The 21,362-nt window shown below is 46.6% G+C and overlaps 1 protein-coding gene across 5 annotated transcripts in view; it reads right to left on the bottom strand.

The window, feature by feature from the left end:
* FCHO2 (FCH domain only 2) overlaps positions 1-21,362 on the bottom strand; it is a 532,544-nt gene that overhangs the window by 497,960 nt on the left and 13,222 nt on the right. The gene's annotated exons all lie outside the window — the stretch shown is intronic.

Genomic DNA, 21,362 nt, shown 5'->3' with positions numbered 1-21,362 from the left:
ACTGCGTACGGGAAGAGGTCTGTCTGGAACCAGAGGGTGGAACACTCCTCCCTGACCTGCTTTTTCGGAAATCCCGAAAACGGGATTGAGGACCAAATGATTTCCTGTAGGGCTGTCTTCCAGCAGTTTATTGCCCTTGGAATCCCCCAGAGATTTCATCAGCTGACCCAAATCTTCTCCAAACAGCATCTTCCCTCGAAAAGGCAGACTGCACAGTTACGACTTGGAGGAAGCATTCGCTGCCCAATTGCGGAGCCATAAGAGTCTCTGAGCTGCCACAGAGGAGACCATAGTCTGGGCCACCAAGCGCACCAAGTCATATAAGGCATCCGTCACATATACTACTGCCGCCTCCAGACGAGCTACCTGAGAAGCTGACAAAGTCCCCAAAGACAATGGGTCCTGCGGTTTTTGAATCCAACATAAACGCGCTCTTTGCATCATGCTGGCACACACCGCCGCCCAAAGTCCTAAGGAGGAGACCTCAAACACCCGCTTCAGATGCAGCTCCAGCTTGCGGTCCTGCACATCTCTGAGAGCAGCTGCTCCCGCCACTGGAATGGTCGTCTTCTTGGTCACCGCTGATACAGCCGTATCCACCTTAGGTACCCTGGGGCGTTCTAAATGTTCCTCCATTAGCGGGTAGAGTTTTTGCATCACCCGGCCAACCTTAAGCCACGCCTCTGGGGATTCCCACTCCCGGTTAATGAGCTTTTGAATCTTCTTTGGGATGGGAAAAGCACTAGGTGGACCTAGGAGACCGTCCAGAACTGGGTTCACTCCCTTGCTGTCGGAATCTTCCAGTGAGGGTCTCACCCCCAATTCCTCAAGCACCTGGGGAATATGAAAGAGGAATATTTGTATGGACTGCCTCCATTATATGTAGACAAGCCGTAAAGCCCGTTAAAACGGGCTACATCCCTCTGTCTCTCACCTCCCCCTCATTCTCTCTCCACCACCCCCCTCCCCCACCCACTCCTCTCCACCCTCCCTCTCCTGTCACTCAGTCCCCCCTCTCCCTCACTCCCTCCCACTCAGTCCCCCCCCCTCCCTCCCTCCCACTCAGTCCCCCTCTCCCTCCCTCCCTCCCTCCCACTCACTCAGTCCCCCTCTCCCTCCCTTCACCCACCTCCATTTCCTCCCGGCGCCGTAAGCGCGACTTCCCGCAACCCTCACCCGGCTCCATTAACTCCTCCCGCTCCTGCCGGCAGATCTCGGGGGGGGTCACTCCCGCGCGCGCGGCAGTGACCCCCCCCCGAGATCTGCCGGCAGATCTGGGGAGGAGAAGCAGCGGCACCGCGCGCGCGGCGCCGCTGCTTCTCCTCCCGCTCCTGCGGCCCCACCGCCATTTTTTTTTTCTGATCGACATCCTTGCCCGCACATGCGCAGTAGAGCTGCGCTCTACTGCGCATTTGCGGGCCGTCGGTCACAGGCCATTTATAAGGTAGATATTACTTCTGGGTGAAGTTTGCACAACCATGCAGTGCAGAATTCCCCTCCTATGCAGAATTTTCATATTTTGCACAGGAGTTGGCTGCAGCAAGGTGAATGAGCCAAACATTGCCTGCATCCAAGGCCCATCTGGACCACAGGTGGGCACTTTCTGCACTGGCCCCATGCAGCCAGATAAAAGCAGGAGGCATCACCATTAGTCCACGTGACCCAGCAGAGAGGTAGGCAATGTAATATAATGTAATATACCTTCAGATAATGTTACACAATACACCACTACTGTACCGCATTATAATGTGGCTGTATTGTAATATAGTTGCCTTCTCTATTAACTTTAATTTTAATCCTCACTAAACTCTGCTTTTATCTTCCTCGCTATCCAGTTCCTTTTGAATTCCCCTGTTAGATGTAACTATTATTTTCCTCCTACTACTGTTAATTGGTACCCCTGTTAATATGTAAACCGATGTGATATCCATTTGAACGTCGGTATATAAAAGTTTTAAATAAATAAATAAAATCTGCTTAGGCCATGCAGGTGAGAGGTAGGCCATATTACTATTCCACATGACTGAAAGGAGGCAGGCAGCAGCGATATCAGCATCAGCCGCGCAGGCAGAAGACAGGTCATGTAATAGTCAGCCCGCACAGCCTGCTAGAGAGGCAAATAATATCAGCTTCAGCCATGTGAGCAAGAGGTAAGCCATATCATTATTTGTCCCACTCAACCTAGAGGCAGGTAAGCAGCAACAGTGGTTTGGACATAGGCAATAGGGTGGGAGGGTCAGATATGGGAGAAAAAGAACAGAGTGAGTCAGGCATGGAGGAGAGGGGGCAAGGACCCTCTATTAGCATGGAGGGGATGCATGGAGCAAGTAAGGGTATATAAGAAGGGAAGCGAGAGCAAGGGCAGATTGTTGAGTTGAGGGAGAGGTTTGGGGGGCAAAACAGAGTGAAGTGAGTCAGGTGGGATGTTCAAACTCTGGGAATGGAGAGCTGGGAGGGTGGAGATAAAAGTGAAAGGGGTTGAGCCTGGGGCTAGAGGGGAGGAGGAAAGATAGGAGTTGAAGCCTGAGAGAGGTGGTGAAGTGAGAGGGAGAGTGACAGAGCCAGAAGCAGTGGGGACAAGCAGCGATGATGGGTGACAAAAAGCCACAGATAATCATTTATTTATTTAACAGCTTTTAATATACCGGTGTTCGTGCAGGCACATCACGCCGGTTTACAATAAACTTGAAAAGGAGGAAAGTTACAAAAAACAGGGGGTGGGTAATGGAGCAGGAGCGAAAAAGGGGGGTGGGGAGAGAGAGGGAGAAGGTGAAGGAGGAAGGATAGCAGCTGAGAAAGTAGAGGAACGTAACAGTATTTACAAGAGTGACTAATTGGCGAGGGTTAAACCTAGTAACTTAATTATAACGGTTAATGAGGAAGTATAGAGTATATAAAAGGATATAAATATAGTAGCTTATTTACAGCAGTTATAGCAGGTAATAAAAGATAGCTTATTTAGCATAGGTTGTACATTTTAACTTAGCAATTAAGAGGGGCTGTACATTTTAACTTGAGTTACAGTGGAGTATAGAGCCTGGGGTGCGAAGAGGGTAAGTAGGGTGGGGGGGGGGTATAAGGGTGGTAAGGGTGGGTAAGGGGAGGATTGCAGGGGTGTGGCTAGGGGGTTAGGCTAGGGGGGGGGAGAAAGGAAGGGTAACAGCAGAGCCAAAAACAGTGATCGGTGAGACAAAGAGAATGAGAACAAGAGGTATGATGGAGGAGGAGAAGTGAGAGAGCCAGAGGTGTGATTGGGAAGGGGGAGGTTATGGATAGACATACCTAGAGAAGAGTTATGGTGAAGGGTTACTCCTGGGGGAATTCTGTGCAAAAAAACTGAAAAAATTCTGCAACAAAAAAATTGAAAATTCTGCACACACATTTTCTAAATTCTGCACGTTTGTGTCAAAATAACAATATTTTTTCCAAATTATTCTGCATTTCAGTGCAATCCAGTATTTTCATTTAGATAATAGTGCAGAAAACAAAGCCTTCACATTTTTCTCACTTACGGGCCAATACAGTAAAAACACGGGAGAGCGGGCGAGCAACCGCTCTCCCAGCGCGCGATTCAGTATTTTAATTTATTAAAATTAGGCCCGGCGGTAAAAAGAGGCGCTAGGGACACTACCGCGTCCCTAGCGCCTCTTTTTTGACGGAAGCGGCGGCTGTCAGCGGGTTTGACAGCAGATGCTCAATTTTGCCGGCGTCGGTTCTCGAGCCCGCTGACAGCCACAGGTTCAGAAACCGGACACCGGCAAAATTGAGCGTCCAGTTTTCGACCCACCAGCCGCGGGCCCATTTTAAATTTTTATTTTTTTTTATTTTTTACTTTTTTAAACTTTCGGGACCTCCGACTTAATATCGCCATGATATTAAGTCAGAGGCTGCACAGAAAAGAAGTTTTTACTGCTTTTCTGTGTACTTTCCCAGTGCCCGGAGAAATTAGCGCCTACCTTTGGGTAGGCGCTAATTTCTGAAAGCAAAATGTGTGGCTTGGCTGCACATTTTGCTTTCTGAATCATGCAGAATACCTAATAGGGCCATCAACATGCATTTGCATGTTGCGGGCGCTATTATGTTCGGGGGGGTTGGACGTGCGTTTTGGACGCGCTATTACCCCTTACTGAATAAGGGGTAAAGCTAGCGCGTCCAAAACGCGTGTCCAAATGCTGGCTAACAGTGCGCTCCATCGGAGCACACTGTACTGTATCGGCCTGAATGTGATTTCCTTCTGGCAGAAAGTACCAAACTGTACAGTGACTGAATGATTTTCAAAGTTTCATACCATGTCCCACACATGTTCTGTCTCCCCACAGACAACTCTCTCACACACACCACCACATAAAGACTCCCAGGTAGGCACCTACCTACCCACACTGGCTCACAAACACAAGGAGGTTCACGCATACACTCTCAGGGTCTGGGACTGGGTCTCTCTTCTTTAGCCGCCAGCAGGATGAGGTCTGCTGGCAGTCCCTGGTCCTCTCGCTCTCTTTCACCATGGTGGGGGTGGCATGAGAGTAGGTTAAGAACTGAAGCAGAGGTCAAAAGAGGATTCATATCTCCACCTGTTCTAAGCCAGGGCCAGCAACCCACAGCACTGGACAGCTGAGCAGACAATGACCGCTGCCACTACCTGAATCAGAAAGCTAGCTCCAAGCCTCACATGCAGCAACAGGAATCGCATTTAACCAAAACATCTTCTGCTGCTGTGTGGCAGGTCTCGCACAGATGTTTGGTTAAATGCATCCTCTGCGGGGAAGTCAGAGTCCCCTCAGCTGTCCAGTACCAGGGTACACATATGTCAAAGGCTGCAGACCTTTGGCCCAGAACAAATGGAAATATGAATCCCCCTTGGCCTCTGCCCCTGTCCCCATTCACCTGCTTTCCCCTCAGACTTCGAGCCCCCACTAGAAACTCCCCCCTCTCTCTTTCTCCCTTCCCGATTGTAGGGACCTGGCCTTAGCACAGTGCAGCTTGCTAACCTCGCCCCTGCTGTGCTGCCTCTGCAGGAACTTCGCCAGTCCTGCGATGCCTCTGCTCTCTGTGCATGCCGCCTGTGCCGCGATTACTTCACTCTCCCGCGATGGACAATGTCCGTACGCAGCAAACCTTGCCCATGCTGCGATGCTTCCGGTTTTGCTTCCTCTTCTGGCAGAGCATTCAGAAGGGAGAAGCATGCAGCTACAGTGAATTCTGCGAGACAAGGGAGGAGATCTGCAGGAAGGGAGAATTCTGTGCAAATTCCACAATAGCACAGAATTCTCCCAGGACTAAAGGGTATAGGAGAGAGAGAAAGAGAGCCAGAAAAGGAACTGGAGGGGGGAGAGAGAAAGGGGTAATAGGAAAAGAGAAAAAGAGGAGCATATCAGGGGACACTGGTGCTAGGTATAGGGTAAGGGAAGAGAAGTGGGGGGCGTCAGGATAAGAAGGTGATAGCATTTTGAAGCTGCACAGTGGGTGAGCAGAGAGGTGGCAAAAATGCACAAGAGATGGGGCATGAGATGTTATGCTGGGGCTGCTGAGCTCTCTTCATTGCTTTTGTGGAGGCAGGGTAGAGAAATTGAGAGAGAGAGAGAGAGAGAGAGAGAGAGAGAGAGAGAGAGACTGCTGGGAACAGGATGAGAGAGAAAGACAAGAGATGGTGGAAACAAAGGGTCCCAACTGGAAACTTCTCCTAGTAAATTTGAGACTGTTTGGTACTGTGCATTCTGATTCCATGGTTCTTGGTGTGTGAAAGGCTGTGCGACCCTGAGAAATCACCAAAATAACAATAAAAACAGTCAAAGAATCACATCAGTGCTCTTGGAAAGAAAAATAAAAAGAAAACACACTGTTGCGCCCGGTCGCAGACAGCTGCGACCTTTGCTGCTCACCTTTCTTTTCCCTGCTACAGTGATCTTCAAGGCCATGGCAGCCTCAGCCTGCAAACGCCGCCTTCCTCGGCGTCCCCGGGATGGCATGGGAGATCCCATCCGCCATCTTGAGTCGGGGATTACTTAGAGCATGTGCGTGCCAGACCCTCTCTTATCGACGTCATGGCGGGAACCTCAGGGACGTCCCCTCCGCATGACATCATTCGCCTGATGTATTTAAACCAGCCAGCCTAAGCTTCCTACGAGTTAGCAAGGACTTCCTTCCTGCTTATTCCACTCCATTCGGAGACGTTTCGCTTCACTACTTCCTGAACTAAGAACGCCTTAGGTACCTGCTCCTCGGGGATCTTGTTACGTTCTGGCTATCCGCTCCTCGGGGGGCCTTCCTGCCTGGAGACTCCTTCACCTTTCTTCAGGATATCGCTAGTTCAGCCTTGGGAATATTACTGCTGCTATCTCCTGAGGCAACTGCTGGTGTACCCTGTGCCTCGGGCCACTACCGTGCTCATTCCAGCTACCCTTCTACACTTCGGAGAAGTACAGTCATCTACTTCGCTCTGCTGACCTTCTGCACTACTCTGGATTTCTACTCACTGATCATCGGCATACCCCGCGCTGCAGGCCACTACCGGATCCCTCCAGAAAATTACCATCAAGAAAGGAGTTCCCTGGCGTACCCCGCTCTGTGCACCAGTACCGGGGATATCTGCATTGAGCTGCCTTACTACTGGACTGTGTCTTCTATCCATGCTGTGGGTATTTCCCACGATTCCAGTACAATAAAGTCTATCTCATCTGTGTCCGTCTCTTCTGAGGCCATGCCTACCGTAGTGAGTCCCCACAGGGCTCCTCCCTGTGGGTGAAGCCAACTCTCACTACGGTCCAGGGTCCACAACCACATCAGATTATAACACACACAGTACGTACCTTATTAGTAGGCAATTAATAATAGTTTTTAAGCCTGCTAGGAATTTATAACAATTCAGGGAAAGTAAAGAGCATTGTACATTGTTACTATGTAAAAAATACAAATAAAAATGCATTAAAAATAGGAGTTTGTTTCATTGATCTACACAGCACTCTACACTTTCATCATGAAAAACAATTATAGAAAATATTCTAAAAAGTAGTTAACAATATTGGTGGGGGGAGGAAAAGTACCGATTGCATGTGTCACAGCAAACCCAAATTAGCTCCAGTTCAAAAAATTGCTTTAACAGCTATAACAACTTAAACAGAACCCATCTGTGACCAACTACAATAGGAGTGCTGACCTGAATCCTCCTGGATGAAGATTCAAGCTGTTTCTGTTGTATGAAACAAATCTGAAGCAAAATCAAAACAAGCCAAATCAAGGAACTGTCAAAAGGAGCTCTGGGTAACATTCAAAAGATACAGATTGGGGGAAGGCTATAAGAAAATGTAAGTGTGCTTGAATATCCTTTGGGGCACTGTCAGGTCCATCACTGTAAAGTGGCAAACATTTGGCATCACCAAGACACTAGGGATGTGAATCGTTTTCCATATCGTCTTAACGATAGAAATCGTGTGGCAGGGCAAGAAAATCGTCTTAGGCACGATTTTTTAGTTAAAAAATCGTTAAAAATTGTTTTTTCCGATTAGTGCGCACTAACTCGAGTTAGTGCGCACTAACTGGGAGTTAGTGCGCACTAACTGGGAGTTAGTGCGCACTAACTGGGAGTTAGTGCGCACTAACTGAAAATGATACAATTTGACACTTTTCAAGTCAGTTAAGGTCAGTTTAGGAATGAATATGTATTCCTATTGGCTGCCCTCTTATTTATTCATGTTACCAAGTTTCCTACTGACAGTATATGGGGGATGGGAAATGGAAACAGTTGGTAGCTTGACAAAACAAGTAATGTGATCAGTCAATGTGACTAGAACTTGTGCCCTAACCCTGATACCAGGGGTATTGTGATCTTCCTGCACACAGTGCCCTATCCCTATTAATACCAGGAGTGTTGTGATCTTCCTGCACACAGTGCCCTATTCCTGATACTGGGGGTGTTGTGATCTTCCTGCACACAGTGCCCTATTCCTGATACCGGGGGTGTTGTGATCTTCTTGCACACATCCCGATATCAGGGATAGGGCACTGCATGCAGGAAGATCACAACACTCCTGGTATTAATAGGGATAGGGCACTGCATGCAGGAAGATCACAACACTCCTGGTATTAATAGGGATAGGGCACTGCATGCAGGAAGATCACAACACCCCTGGTATCAGGGATAGGGCACTGTGTGCAGGAAGATCACAATACCCCAGAGGAGTGAGGGTCAGGCAGCTCCCCCCTGTCTGTGAAGCCAGCCTCTCACTAGTAATGCAGGGAGGGAGCTGTCTCAGACTTCACCATCCACCACCCCCCCCCCCCTCACCCACACACCATTCACTAGCTGGGACATGGGGGAAGTCAGGAGTGAGGGTCAGGCAGCTCCCCCCTGTCTGTGAAGCCAGCCTCTCACTAGTAATGCAGGGAGGGAGCTGTCTCAGACTGGTATCAGGGTTAGGGCACTGTGTGCAGGAAGATCACAACACTCCTGGTATTAATAGGGATAGGGCACTGTAAGAGATGACTGTAGTAGATTGAATAAAGATCTGATGTTTCTGCTCTCCTCACACCAAACAAAAACAACACACAAGCAGAGAAGCCCTTCTTACAAAGCTGAGCTAGTGAGTTAAGTAGGAGGAAAAGTAAACATACTGGTGCCAGTGTGGCTACTTAAAAAATACACTTACCAACAATCAATTACATATATTTGAACTGTGTACAGTTCCAGCCAGGACCACCTTTCTAAAATGCACAGTGATTGGCAAATTCAACATGCACTAGCATTTCAGGTGCCTGCTAACAAAAATAATAAACAAACAAGTTCTAGTCACGTGAGTGCTGATCATTACATTACTTTTTTTGTCAAGCTTCCAACTGTTTCCATTTCACATCCCCCCAACCATATTGGTAACATCAATAGATAAGAGCACAGCCAGCCAATAGGAATACATACATACATATTCATTCCTAAGTGACCTTTACTGACCTGGGAAGTGTGAACACTTTGTTTCATTTTCTGTTGGTGTTCGTTAGTTTCCAGTTCCATTTCCCATCCCCCCAACCATCACCTCAGTGGTAACCTTGGTAACATCAATAGATAAGAGGGCAGCCAGCCAATAGGAACACATATTCATTCCTAACTGACCTTCAGTGACCTGGAAAGTGTTTATTTGTATCATTTTCAGTTAGTGCGCACTAAATCGAGTTAGTGCGCACTAACTCGAGTTAGTGCGCACTAACACGATTTAACGATTTTTAACGATAAATCGTTAGAATTTCTATTGTATCGTGTTCTATAACGATTTAAGACGATATAAACATTATCGGACGATAATTTTAATCGTTGAAAAACGATTCACATCCCTACAAGACACTGCCAAAAGCAGGCCATCCTTCCAAAGTCAGAGGCAGTGGGTTAAGGAAACTACTGCACAAGGTCAATGAGGCCTATGATTACCTTAAAAGAACGACAGAAGTGTCTGCCTGAAACTGGGGAAAATATTGACAATTTAACAAAATGTCAAAATTACACCATAAAACTCTGCCTATATAGGAAGATGACATAAGAACATAAGAACATAAGAAATTGCCATACTGGGTCAGACCAAGGGTCCATCAAGCCCAGCATCCTGTTTCCAACAGTGGCCAATCCAGGCCATAAGAACCTGGCAAGTACCCAAAAACTAAGTCTATTCCATGTAACCATTGCTAATGGCAGTGGCTATTCTCTAAGTCAGTGGTTCTCAACCTTTCTAATGCCGTGACCCCGCAATACAGTTCCTCATGTTGCGGTGACCCCTCGCCCCGCCCTCGCCCCGTGAGGGTGGGGTGAGGGCGGGGCTTTGGTCATATGGGGGTGGGGTTATGGATGGGGTTGGATTTTAGTGCACACTTATCATTTAATTATGACATTTATAATGTGAATGTAACTCAACTCACCATAGGTTCTCACATGCATGGCACACTGACCCATGATCGTCACGGGGCTAGATGTAAAAGTACAGTTTGTATCCACAGGAACCCCCCTGACCCACAATAATGGATGTAAAGCAGAATTATGACATTCCCCATACAACTCACCCTACAAAAAAGATATTCTGGTTCTAGTGACATCTCAGTAACAGCAACTCAAACTCCTTCTATTTCCAGGCTCAATAGCCCTACTTATGAAAAGACAGCAGTTTACCACCAATGCATGTCCTCTGAGAAAACACAACAAATAAGACCGATACAAACGCTTACATGCTAGCAAAATATCTCATCTCGGTAACAGACACAGAACCGACCTAACATACTCCCAGGATCTGTAGTAATGCACATAAACTAATCCGCACACAGTTACACCTGTATTATGGAATACACTCAAACAGGAGCAACCCTATCTATGAAAAGGCAACACTACAAACATTAAATCAGGTCCTAAAAACCAATACACCTCTTATTAGGAAAACAGAACTAGCAAGCAGCTATAGATCCCCACACAGAAATAATTGTAAAACTATACTAATAAGCAGAATAAATGTTTCAAAACAGCTATGAACATCCAACAATTAAAAACGCATAAAAACTATTAAACATTCTCCAAACACCAATAAAATATTTCAAAAAAGCAGACATCACACAATTAAAATGGCAGTCAAGAAAAATAAACTTAAAAAGCCACCTTTACTTACCCCCTCCAGCAGCTCTCCTACTCCCCTTCCCTGCAGGCTGTGGCACTCACCAGAAGCAGCAGTAGAAGCTAAGCTCTATACTTATGGTCCTCTTCCTTAGTGCCCATGTCTCTCACACACACACACCATACCAGTCATGCCCCCATGACCAGTTTCTGTCTCTCACACACCAATCATCTCCCAAACAGTCTTTGGCACACACACACCAGTCACCTTCCTGAACAGTTTCTCTCATGCCATACACACACACACACACACACAGACAGGCTTCCCACTCCCGTGTTCTACTTACATATACGGGCTTCTCACTCTCATAATCACTTTCTCTGTCTCTCTCTCTCTCTCACTCACACACACACACACTCACTCACTCACCAGTCTCTCACTCCCATGCTTGTTCTCTCCACATGCACAGGCTTCTCATTCCCATAATCACTTTCTCTCTGTTACACACACACCAGTCTCTCTCATTTCCATGCTCACTCTCCACGTGCACAGGCTTCTCATTCCCTGAATCACATTCTCTCACATTCACACACACACACACACCAGTCTTTTTCTCTCACACACACCATCACCTTACCAAGCAGTCTCTCTCTCTCATGCATGCACACTCACCCTGGTTTCTCACTCCCATGCTTTCTTTCACCCCCACAACACCAGGCTTCTTACGCCCATGCTTTCTCACATACCCAGACTTCTCCCTTCCATGCTTTTTCTCTCTCTCACACACACACATCAGTCACCTCCCTGAGCAATCACTTTCATTGTCTCTCACATACACACACACACATCAGCTCTCTGACCAGTCAATCACACACAGGCTGGCTGGCTGCTTCTCTCTCTTTCTCTCACTCACTTCCTCTTCTCCCCCGAGCACAAATGGGAGCTGCAGCAGCCTCGCTGGCCAAGAAAGAAGAATCCCATCGGCCACGGGAGGCTCGTGCTGCTCTCTCCTTTCTCCATTACCGGCTGCTTCAACTGCTCGTGAGCCGATGCTGCAGCCGCCGCTGCTACTTTTTCGCGCGGCTCTCTCTCCTTCCCGCGCACCACGATTCACTTCCTGTTCCGGGTCACGGGAGGGGCAGGCGCAGGAAGAAGAAAAGGCCCAGCCGCGGGTGCAGAGCTTCTTCTAGCGCCGCTGCCGTTCCCGCTGGGCTTGAACGTGCTGACAGCCCAGCGGCAACAGCAGCGGGATAGACCGGGAGCGCGCGACCCCTGCGTTTTGGGCGTTCGACCCCCACCGGGGGTCGCGACCCATAGGTTGAGAACCACTGCTCGAAGTGAACTTAATAGCAGGTAATGGACTTCTTCTCCAAGAACTTATCCAATCCTTTTTTAAACACAGCTATACTAACTGCACGAACCACATTCTCTGGCAACAAATTCCAGAGTTTAATTGTGCGTTGAGTAAAAAAGAACTTTCTCCGATTAGTTTTAAATGTGCCCCATGCTAACTTCATGGAGTGCCCCCTAGTCTTTCTACTATCCGAAAGAGTAAATAACCGATTCACATCTACCCGTTCTAGACCTCTCATGATTTTAAACACCTCTATCATATCCCCCCTCAGTCGTCTCTTCTCCAAGCTGAAAAGTCCTAACCTCTTTAGTCTTTCCTCATAGGGGAGTTGTTCCATTCCCCTTATCATTTTGGTAGCCCGTCTCTGTACCTTCTCCATCGCAATTATATCTTTTTTGAGATGCGGCGACCAGAATTGTACACAGTATTCAAGGTGCGGTCTCACCATGGAGCGATACAGAGGCATTATGACATTTTCCGTTTTATTCATCATTCCTTTTCTAATAATTCCCAACATTCTGTTTGCTTTTTTGACTGCCGCAGCACACTGCACCGACGATTTCAATGTGTTATCCACTATGACACCTAGATCTCTTTCTTGGGTTGTAGCACCTAATATGGAACCCAACATTGTGTAATTATAGCATGGGTTATTTTTCCCTATATGCATCACCTTGCACTTATCCACATTAAATTTCATCTGCCATTTGGATGCCCAATTTTCCAGTCTCACAAGGTCTTCCTGCAATTTATCACAATCTGCTTGTGATTTAACTACTCTGAACAATTTTGTGTCATCTGCAAATTTGATTATCTCACTCATCGTATTTCTTTCCAGATCATTTATAAATATATTGAACAGTAAGGGTCGCAATACAGATCCCTGAGGCACTCCACTGTCCACTCCCTTCCACTGAGAAAATTGCCCATTCATTCCTACTCTCTGTTTCCTGTCTTTTAGCCAGTTTGCAATCCACGAAAGGACATCGCCACCTATCCCATGACTTTTTACTTTTCCTAGAAGCCTCTCATGAGGAACTTTGTCAAACGCCTTCTGAAAATCCAAGTATACTATATCTACCGGTTCACCTTTATCCACATGTTTATTAACTCCTTCAAAAAAGTGAAGCAGATTTGTGAGGCAAGACTTGCCCTGGGTAAAGCCATGCTGACTTTGTTCCATTAAACCATGTCTTTCTATATGTTCTGTGATTTTGATGTTTAGAACACTTTCCACTATTTTTCCTGGCACTGAAGTCAGGCTAACCGGTCTGTAGTTTCCCGGATCGCCCCTGGAGCCCTTTTTAAATATTGGGGTTACATTTGCTATCCTCCAGTCTTCAGGTACAATGGATGATTTTAATGATGTTACAAATTTTTACTAATAGGTCTGAAATTTCATTTTTTAGTTCCTTCAGAACTATGGGGTGTATACCATCCGGTCCAGGTGATTTACTACTCTTCAGTTTGTCAATCAGGCCTACCACATCTTCTAGATTCACCGTGATTTGATTCAGTCCATCTGAATCATTACCCATGAAAACCTTCTCCATTACGGGTACCTTCCCAACATCCTCTTCAGTAAACACCGAAGCAAAGAAATCATTTAATCTTTCCGCGATGGCCTTATCTTCTCTAAGTGCCCCTTTAACCCCTCGATCATCTATTTTAATCTGCATCAAATTGCTCTATTTAATGTGCACTGTTTAATCTGCATTGTGCTCTCTCCCCCAGCAATACACACTGAAACCCTAATCCCCGTCCTGTATTCGCCTACTGCTACTCTGCCTCCTTCTTGCCTACTCCTCTCTCTCTCTCCTATCACCCCCTCCATCATCAACCACAATGACCACACAACACATCCGCCGCATTCACCTCCCCCACAACAGACGCCCCCATCTCCTCCCCCTCCGACCACCCCCCTCTTACAAGTCCCTTCTTCCCATCCTCTCGACCCCCCTCAACCAATTTCTAGGACTCACTACCCTCTCTATCATTTTGTTCAATGCCCAATCACTCTCTAAAAAAACCCCCATTCTAAATGACCTCCTCACTGATGCCAACCCAGACGTCTGTGCAATCACGGAAACCTGGCTCAAAGAAACCGACATAGTCCTCTTGAACCAGCTACCGACCCACTCCTACGAATTCCTATCCATTCCAAGACCCAAGAAAAAAGGAGGCGGCATCCTCCTAGCCTTCAAGAAGCACCTCAATCTCAAACTCACCCACTCCACCTCTCCCACCAAACTAGAAATTGGCCTCTAAGTCTCCCTCGCTACAGATTTGTCTTATTTATGCCCCTCCTGGCTCCATTGAACGGGACCCCTCCCCCTTAATCGAATTCTTATCCACCAACATCAACACTGAAATTCCTTCCATCATCCTAGGAGATTTCAACCTCCATGCTGATGCCACCCCCCTTACCCCATCTTGTGAGACATTCCTCACAGTACTCCAAGCAATAGGCCTCAGACAAATCATTGCCTCCCCTACCCACCAAGCTGGACACTCCCTGGACCTCATATTCGTCAACCACTACTTCCTACCTTCCCACCCCCCCACCTGCTCCCCGGTACCCTGGTCGGACCACTTCCTCATAGAAGCCTTGCTTACCCTTAACTTCCCCACCACCCCTACCCCCACAAACAACACAACCTTTACCTTTAGAAAATCCTGCTCAGGAGATGAACTAGCTCTTGCTATCTCCAACGCCTCCACTATCCTTGACTGCTCCACTCCAGAAACTGCCATCACATCCTGGTTCAGCACAACCCTAGAAATCGCTGACAAACTATGTCCCATCACCAGACGTAATCTACCCCAATCCACAAAAAACCATCAACCATGGTACACGACTGAATTAAGATCCTTAAAACATACCCTTAGGCAGCGAGAGAGAATCTGGCGTAAAGCCCCCTCACCCCAACTCGCCTCAAGCTACAAATCCACCCTTCACCACTATAGAATAACCACCCTCAAAACTAAACGAGACTTCTATGCCTCCAAGATCCACCAGTACATGTACAACCCGAAAGCCCTCTTCAATTATGTTGCCAACCTCACCAAGTCCTCCCAGCCCGCTATCCCTGAAAATGAAGCCACCGCCAAGAGCGAAGAAATCGCCCAATATTTCCTCGCAAAAATCACTAACATCCTCCGTAGATTTCAACTCCCATCCCCTTCAACCCCCCTTTCCCCTCCCCTCCAACCTTCCCCCACTACACCCACCCTCCTAACCCTCGAACTGACTTCCTCCAAAGAAGTGGAATCTATCCTCAGAAAACTCAAACCTGCATCCCACCCTTGAGACACCATCCCCACAAAATCCCTCCTCTCCATCCCGACTTCGATATCCAAACCCATTGCAGACATTATAAACTCCTCCCTCTCTTCAGGCACTGTCCCTGATGCCCTCAAACAAGCAATTGTTAAGCCCCTCCTAAAAAAACCAGCATTAGACCCTAAAGACCCCGCCAACTTTCGCCCCATCTCTAACCTGCCCTTCATCTCCAAAATTATGGAAAAGATTGTGAACATCCAACTTACAGAATATCTAGAAAACAACAATATACTACACCCAGCCCAATACGGCTTCCGTAAGCACCTCAACACCGAAACACTCCTGCTTTCCCTCACTGACCACTTGCTCATAGGCATGGACCAAGGCAACTGTTACCTCCTCGCCCTCCTCGATATCTCAGCTGCCTTTGACACCATCAATCACAACCTCCTCATCAACCGTTTGACCGAAATAGGCATCTCAGGCCTAGCCCTGCTATGGTTTAAATCCTATTTATCTAACAGAAAGTTTTCTGTCAAGATAGGAAACACCAATTCCACACTCTACCCCCTGCCTCAAGGTGTTCCCCAAGGTTCCTCCCTCTCCTCTACCCTCTTCAATATCTATCTCACACCTCTATGCCAGCTCCTCACAGAACTCGGCCTCAAATTCTACCTCTATGCAGATGACGTGCAAATCATCATTCCCATTCACAACTCTCTCTCAGACGCCCTCGCATTCTGGAACACATGTCTTGCCAACATAAACGATTTCCTCACCAACATCCACCTCGCCCTAAACTCCGCTAAAACAGAGCTGCTCCTCATCTCTCCCCACCTCCCCCCTAAAACCCCTGATCTCTAATGACCCAGCTTTCAATACTATAGCATCCCAACCTACTGTAAGAGACCTTGGGGTAATTCTTGATCAACAACTCAATCTAAAAAAACAGATCAACTCCATCCTCAAAGCAGGTTTCTTCAAGCTCAGTATTCTGAAGAAGCTCAGACCCCTCCTCCACTATCATGATTTCCGTACCGTCGTCCAAGCTACCCTTTCCTCAAAGCTTGACTACTGTAATGCCCTCCTCCTCGGTCTACCCTCCTTCACTACCAAACCCTTACAATTGCTCCAAAATGCAATTGCCAGGGTTATCACCAACACTCGGAAAGCCGATCATATCACCCCCATACTCAAAGAACTCCACTGGCTCCCCATCGCATCTCGCATTCTCTTTAAAGTCTTAACTATATTACACAAATCTATCCACTCTCACAACTCCAACTGGCTGGATGAACCCTTCTGTCCTATACGTTCTGACCGACCTATTCGTTCTGTCAACATAGGTACCCTCTCCATTCCCCCTCTGAAAAAAGCCCACCTCTCCTCCACCAGAGATCGCGCACTATCCATTGCAGGTCCTAAACAATGGAACGCCCTCCCTACCACGCTCAGGCTTGAGCCATGTTACTCCAAGTTCAGAAAAAAACTTAAAACATGGCTCTTCCAACAAGCCTACCCTGTCTAATCTTCACCCCCCCCCCCTTCAACCCATACCTTCTTTGAACCTCCTTTGAACCTCTCCCCTCCCCCTCCAGCCCTTACCTTACCTTCTTTGAACCTTTTGTATATAGACCCTTGGGCCCTTGTAAGTATATAGACCCTGTAAGCAACCCTTTTAAGCCTGTATATCCAGACCTGTAAATAGCCTGTTACAGTTTTTAATGCTTCTATTTCATTGTCTTCTGCTCTATGTATATTCCTCCCTGTTTCCCCCCCCCTGTTGATTGTAATTTCAGCCTTTCAGTTACAATGTGAACCGGTATGATGTATGCTTACTAATGCCGGTATATAAAAAGTTTTAAATAAATAAATAAACGGACGGTCCAACTGACTCCCTCACAGGCTTTCTGCTTCGGATATATTTAAAAAAGTTTTTACTGTGAGTTTTTGCCTCTACAGCCAACTTCTTTTCAAATTCTCTCTTAGCCTGTCTTATCAATGTCTTACATTTAACTTGCCAATGTTTATGCTTTATCCTATTTTCTTCTGTTGGATCCTTCTTCCAATTTTTGAATGAAGATCTTTTGGCTAAAATAGCTTCTTTCACCTCCCCTTTTAACCATGCCGGTAATCGTTTTGCCTTCTTTCCACCTTTCTTAATGTGTGGAATACATCTGGACTGTGCTTCTAGAATGGTATTTTTTAACAATGACCACGCCTCTTGGACATTTTTTACTTTTGTAGCTGCTCCTTTCAGTTTTTTTCTAACAATTTTTCTCATTTTATCAAAGTTTCCCTTTTGAAAGTTTAGCACGAGAGCCTTGGATTTGCACACTGTTCCTCTTCCAGTCATTAAATCAAATTTGATCATATTATGATCACTATTGCCAAGAGGCCCCACCACCATTACCTCTCTCACCAAGTCCTGTGCTCCACTGAGAATTAGATCTAAAATTGCTCCCTCTCTCGTCGGTTCCTGAACCAATTGCTCCATAAAGCTATCATTTATTCCATCCAGGAACGTTATCTCTCTAGTGTGACCCGATGATACATTTACCCAGTCTATATTGGGGTAATTGAAGTCTCCCATTATTACTGCGCTACCAATTTGGTTAGCTTCCCTAATTTCTCTTAGCATTTCACTGTCCATCTCACCATCTTGACCAGGTGGACGGTGGTATACCCCTATCACTGTAGTCTTCCCTGACACACAAGGGATTTCTACCCATAAAGATTCAATTTTGTATTTAGTCTCATGCAGGATGTTTATCCTGTTGGACTCTATGCCATCCCGGACATAAAGCGCCACACCTCCTCCCGACTGCTCCTCTCTGTCATTGCGATATAATTTGTACCCCGGTATAGCACTGTCCCATTGGTTATCCTCTTTCCACCATGTCTCTGAGATGCCAATTAAGTCTATGATGTCATTTACTGCTATACATTCTAATTCTCCCATCTTACTTCTTAGACTTCTGGCATTAGCATACAAACATTTCAAAGTTTGTTTTTTGTTTGTATTTTTATTCTGCTTTTTAATTGATAGGGATAAGTTAGAATTTTTTAGCTCAGGTGAGTTTTTAGTTACAGGCACTTGGACTACTTTTCTAATTATTGGAACCTCACTGTCGGGATGCCCTAATTCTAATGCATCATTAGTATCCTTTAAAGATACCTCTCTCCGAACCATGCACTGCTGAGCGACTGTCGGCTTTCCCCTTTGTTCTAGTTTAAAAGCTGCTCTCTCCTTTTTAAAGGTTAGCGCCAGCAGTCTGGTTCCACCCTGGTTAAGGTGGAGCCCATCCCTTCGGAAGAGACTCCCCCTTCCCCAAAAGGTTCCCCAGTTCCTAACAAAACTGAATCCCTCTTCCTTGCACCATCGTCTCATCCACGCATTGAGACTCCGGAGCTCTGCCTGCCTCTGGTGACCTGCGCGTGGAACAGGAAGCATTTCAGAGAATGCTACCCTTGAGGTTCTGGATTTAATCTTTCTACCTAAGAGCCTAAATTTGGCTTCTAGAACCTCCCTCCCACATTTTCCTATGTCGTTGGTGCCCACGTGTACCACGACAGCCGGCTCCTCCCCAGCACTGTCTAAAATCCTATCTAGGTGACGCGTGAGGTCCGCCACCTTCGCACCAGGTAGGCATGTTACCAGGCGATCCTCACGCCCACCAGCCACCCAGCTATCTACATTCCTAATAATCGAATCACCAACTATGACGGCCGACCTAACCCTTCCCTCCTGGGCAGTAGGTCTTGGGGAGATATCCTCAGTGCGAAAGGACAATGCATCACCTAGAGAGCAGGTCCTTGCTAAAGGATCCTTTCCTGCTACACCTGGTTGGTGCTCTCCCATTATGAGACCTTCTTCCTCCAAGGCAGCACCAGGGCTGCCAGTCTGAAGTTGGGACTTGACTACTATGTCCCTGAAGGTCTCATCTATAGTAAGAAGACAAGTAAGAAGCTATTGCTGAAGAAAAGCCATATATTGTCCCGAGTAGTATTTGCGAAGAAACAATTAAGAACAGAGTTTCTCAACCACTGTGGTGTGGCACACAGGGGCGTCATTAACACCAGGCACATGGGGCCCATGCCCCGAGGCTCAGTGGCCCTGCTATTTATTTTCAATCCCAGTTGGGTTCAGGCCAAAGAAAGAAGGCTGCTGAACAGGCCTGGTTTTGTGGCTGAAGAAAGAAAGTTCCCAGTTGCATCCAGGCCACAGAGCCAAAGACAAAACATTGCTGCGTCAGGCCCAGTCTATACAGTCAAAGAGAAAACGTTGCTGCGAGTCACACGGCCAAAGAGAGGTCGATCCACGAAGTGGAAGAGAGGTGGCTGATGCATCGGCAGCAGGGCCAAAGAGAAGAGAGACTGCTGCTGCCAGTAAAATGCACATTTAGGAGGGAGAGAGCAATAGCATCTGTGAGAGCTTGTGTGTGCGTGAACATGTGTGAGTGATGCCGAATGGGTCCAAGGAGGTAGCTGATTCTGCCTGCACATCCCATGGGGAGAGAGCGAGAGCATGCAACAACATTAGGGGAAACAAAGCATGAGAAAGAGCATGTCTCTTTATGCTTATTTGTGTGCCAGAGGGACAGAGAGTGGGAGCCTGCTTGTGCGTGTGCCTGTGAAAGAGCAGGAGCCTGCTTGTGCGTGTGCCAGAGAGAGAGACAGAGCACTGCTTGTGCATATGCCAGAGACAGAGTGTGCGAGACAGAGAGGGCCTGCTTGTGTGTGTATGACTGTGAAGAGAAAGAGGGAGCCTGCGTGTGTGTGTGCCTGAGAGACAGGGAGGGGACCTGCTTGTATGGGTAACAGAGACAGATTTGGATCCTGCCTGTGTTTGTGCCTGAGAAAGAATGAAAGAGAGATAGAGAGATTGGGAGCCTGCTTGTGTGCGCACGCCTGTGAGGGAGAGACAGATTTGGATACTGTTTGTATATGTGCATGAGAGAGATAAAGAGATTGGGAGCCTGCTTGTGTGTGCACCTATGTGAGCGTGTGTGGCTGTGAAAACCTGTGTTTGTCATATACAGGCTCTCACAGGCGCGCGCGCGCACACACACACACACGTGTCTATGAGGAAGAGAGAGTCATGATTAAACAAATTAAGCAAGGCACTAATGCTAAGTGCTCTTGAAGTTTTATGAAGCATCACTATACACCTATTAAATATTTTGGAAACAAAAATGTAGCAATTTTAAAATTGTTCATATATATGTAAGTGAGAGTCACATAGTTGAATGTAGAATATTTTAGCATAAAAAGAAAAAAATTCATAATGAATACATAAAAAAGAAAGTTTGGGTTTGTGTGCGGGTTTTTGGACACATTAAATAGCTAGTAGATATTAGGCAATTATTTTGAATAAGGGTTCTGTGAGCATAAAAGCGAAAGGCCTTTTGCATCAAAGAAAGTAATGCTCACAGAGTAATGTAACCAACAATTTTTGCACACAGCAAACCAATCCTTAAAGGGAACACTTGGCGAAGGGAAGGAGATTGGAATTGGCTCTTGAGGGAAGTTGGGTTTAGAGAGAAAAGAGTGCTGCTGGGGTTGGTCCTTGGAGAGGGACGGTAGTGCTGTTTAGTTAAAAGTACATTTCCTAGCATTTTCACAGTGACCAATGGGTATGAATATATGCGACATTGTAAAATTTGGTTTTGTGTGCCACAAGGATCAAGCAAACTTTAAAGTGTGCCTTGATATAAGAAAGGTTGAAAAACTTTGACTTAGGGGACAGTGCATGCATGTGGGAGAAGGCATTGTGGTCTGATGCAACCAAACTGGATCTTTTCGGATTCTATGCTAAGCATTGTGCTGTTTGTTTTTTTATTTATTTGCAGGTTTTTATATACCGTCATTCGGTAATCCATTACAACGGTTCACAGTAATTAATATTAAATATGAACTAAAAATCTAATGCCATTTCTACAGTAAAGCATGGTGGTGACAGCATTATGTTGTGGGACTGCTTCGCAGCCATGGGGAAAAAGAGGCTTGTGAAGATTAAGGGGAAGATGGATGTTGCAAAGTACACATAAATCCTAGAGGAAAACCTGTTCCAGTTTGCCACAGATCTGGGACTGGGGAGAAGATTCACCCTTCAGCAGGTCAAGGATCTTCAACAAAGCAAAAGCAACAC

The sequence above is a fragment of the Rhinatrema bivittatum genome, chromosome 1 (assembly GCF_901001135.1).
Source record: "Rhinatrema bivittatum chromosome 1, aRhiBiv1.1, whole genome shotgun sequence".
Taxonomy (NCBI): domain Eukaryota; kingdom Metazoa; phylum Chordata; class Amphibia; order Gymnophiona; family Rhinatrematidae; genus Rhinatrema; species Rhinatrema bivittatum.
This window is presented reverse-complemented; position numbering and strand designations above follow the sequence as displayed.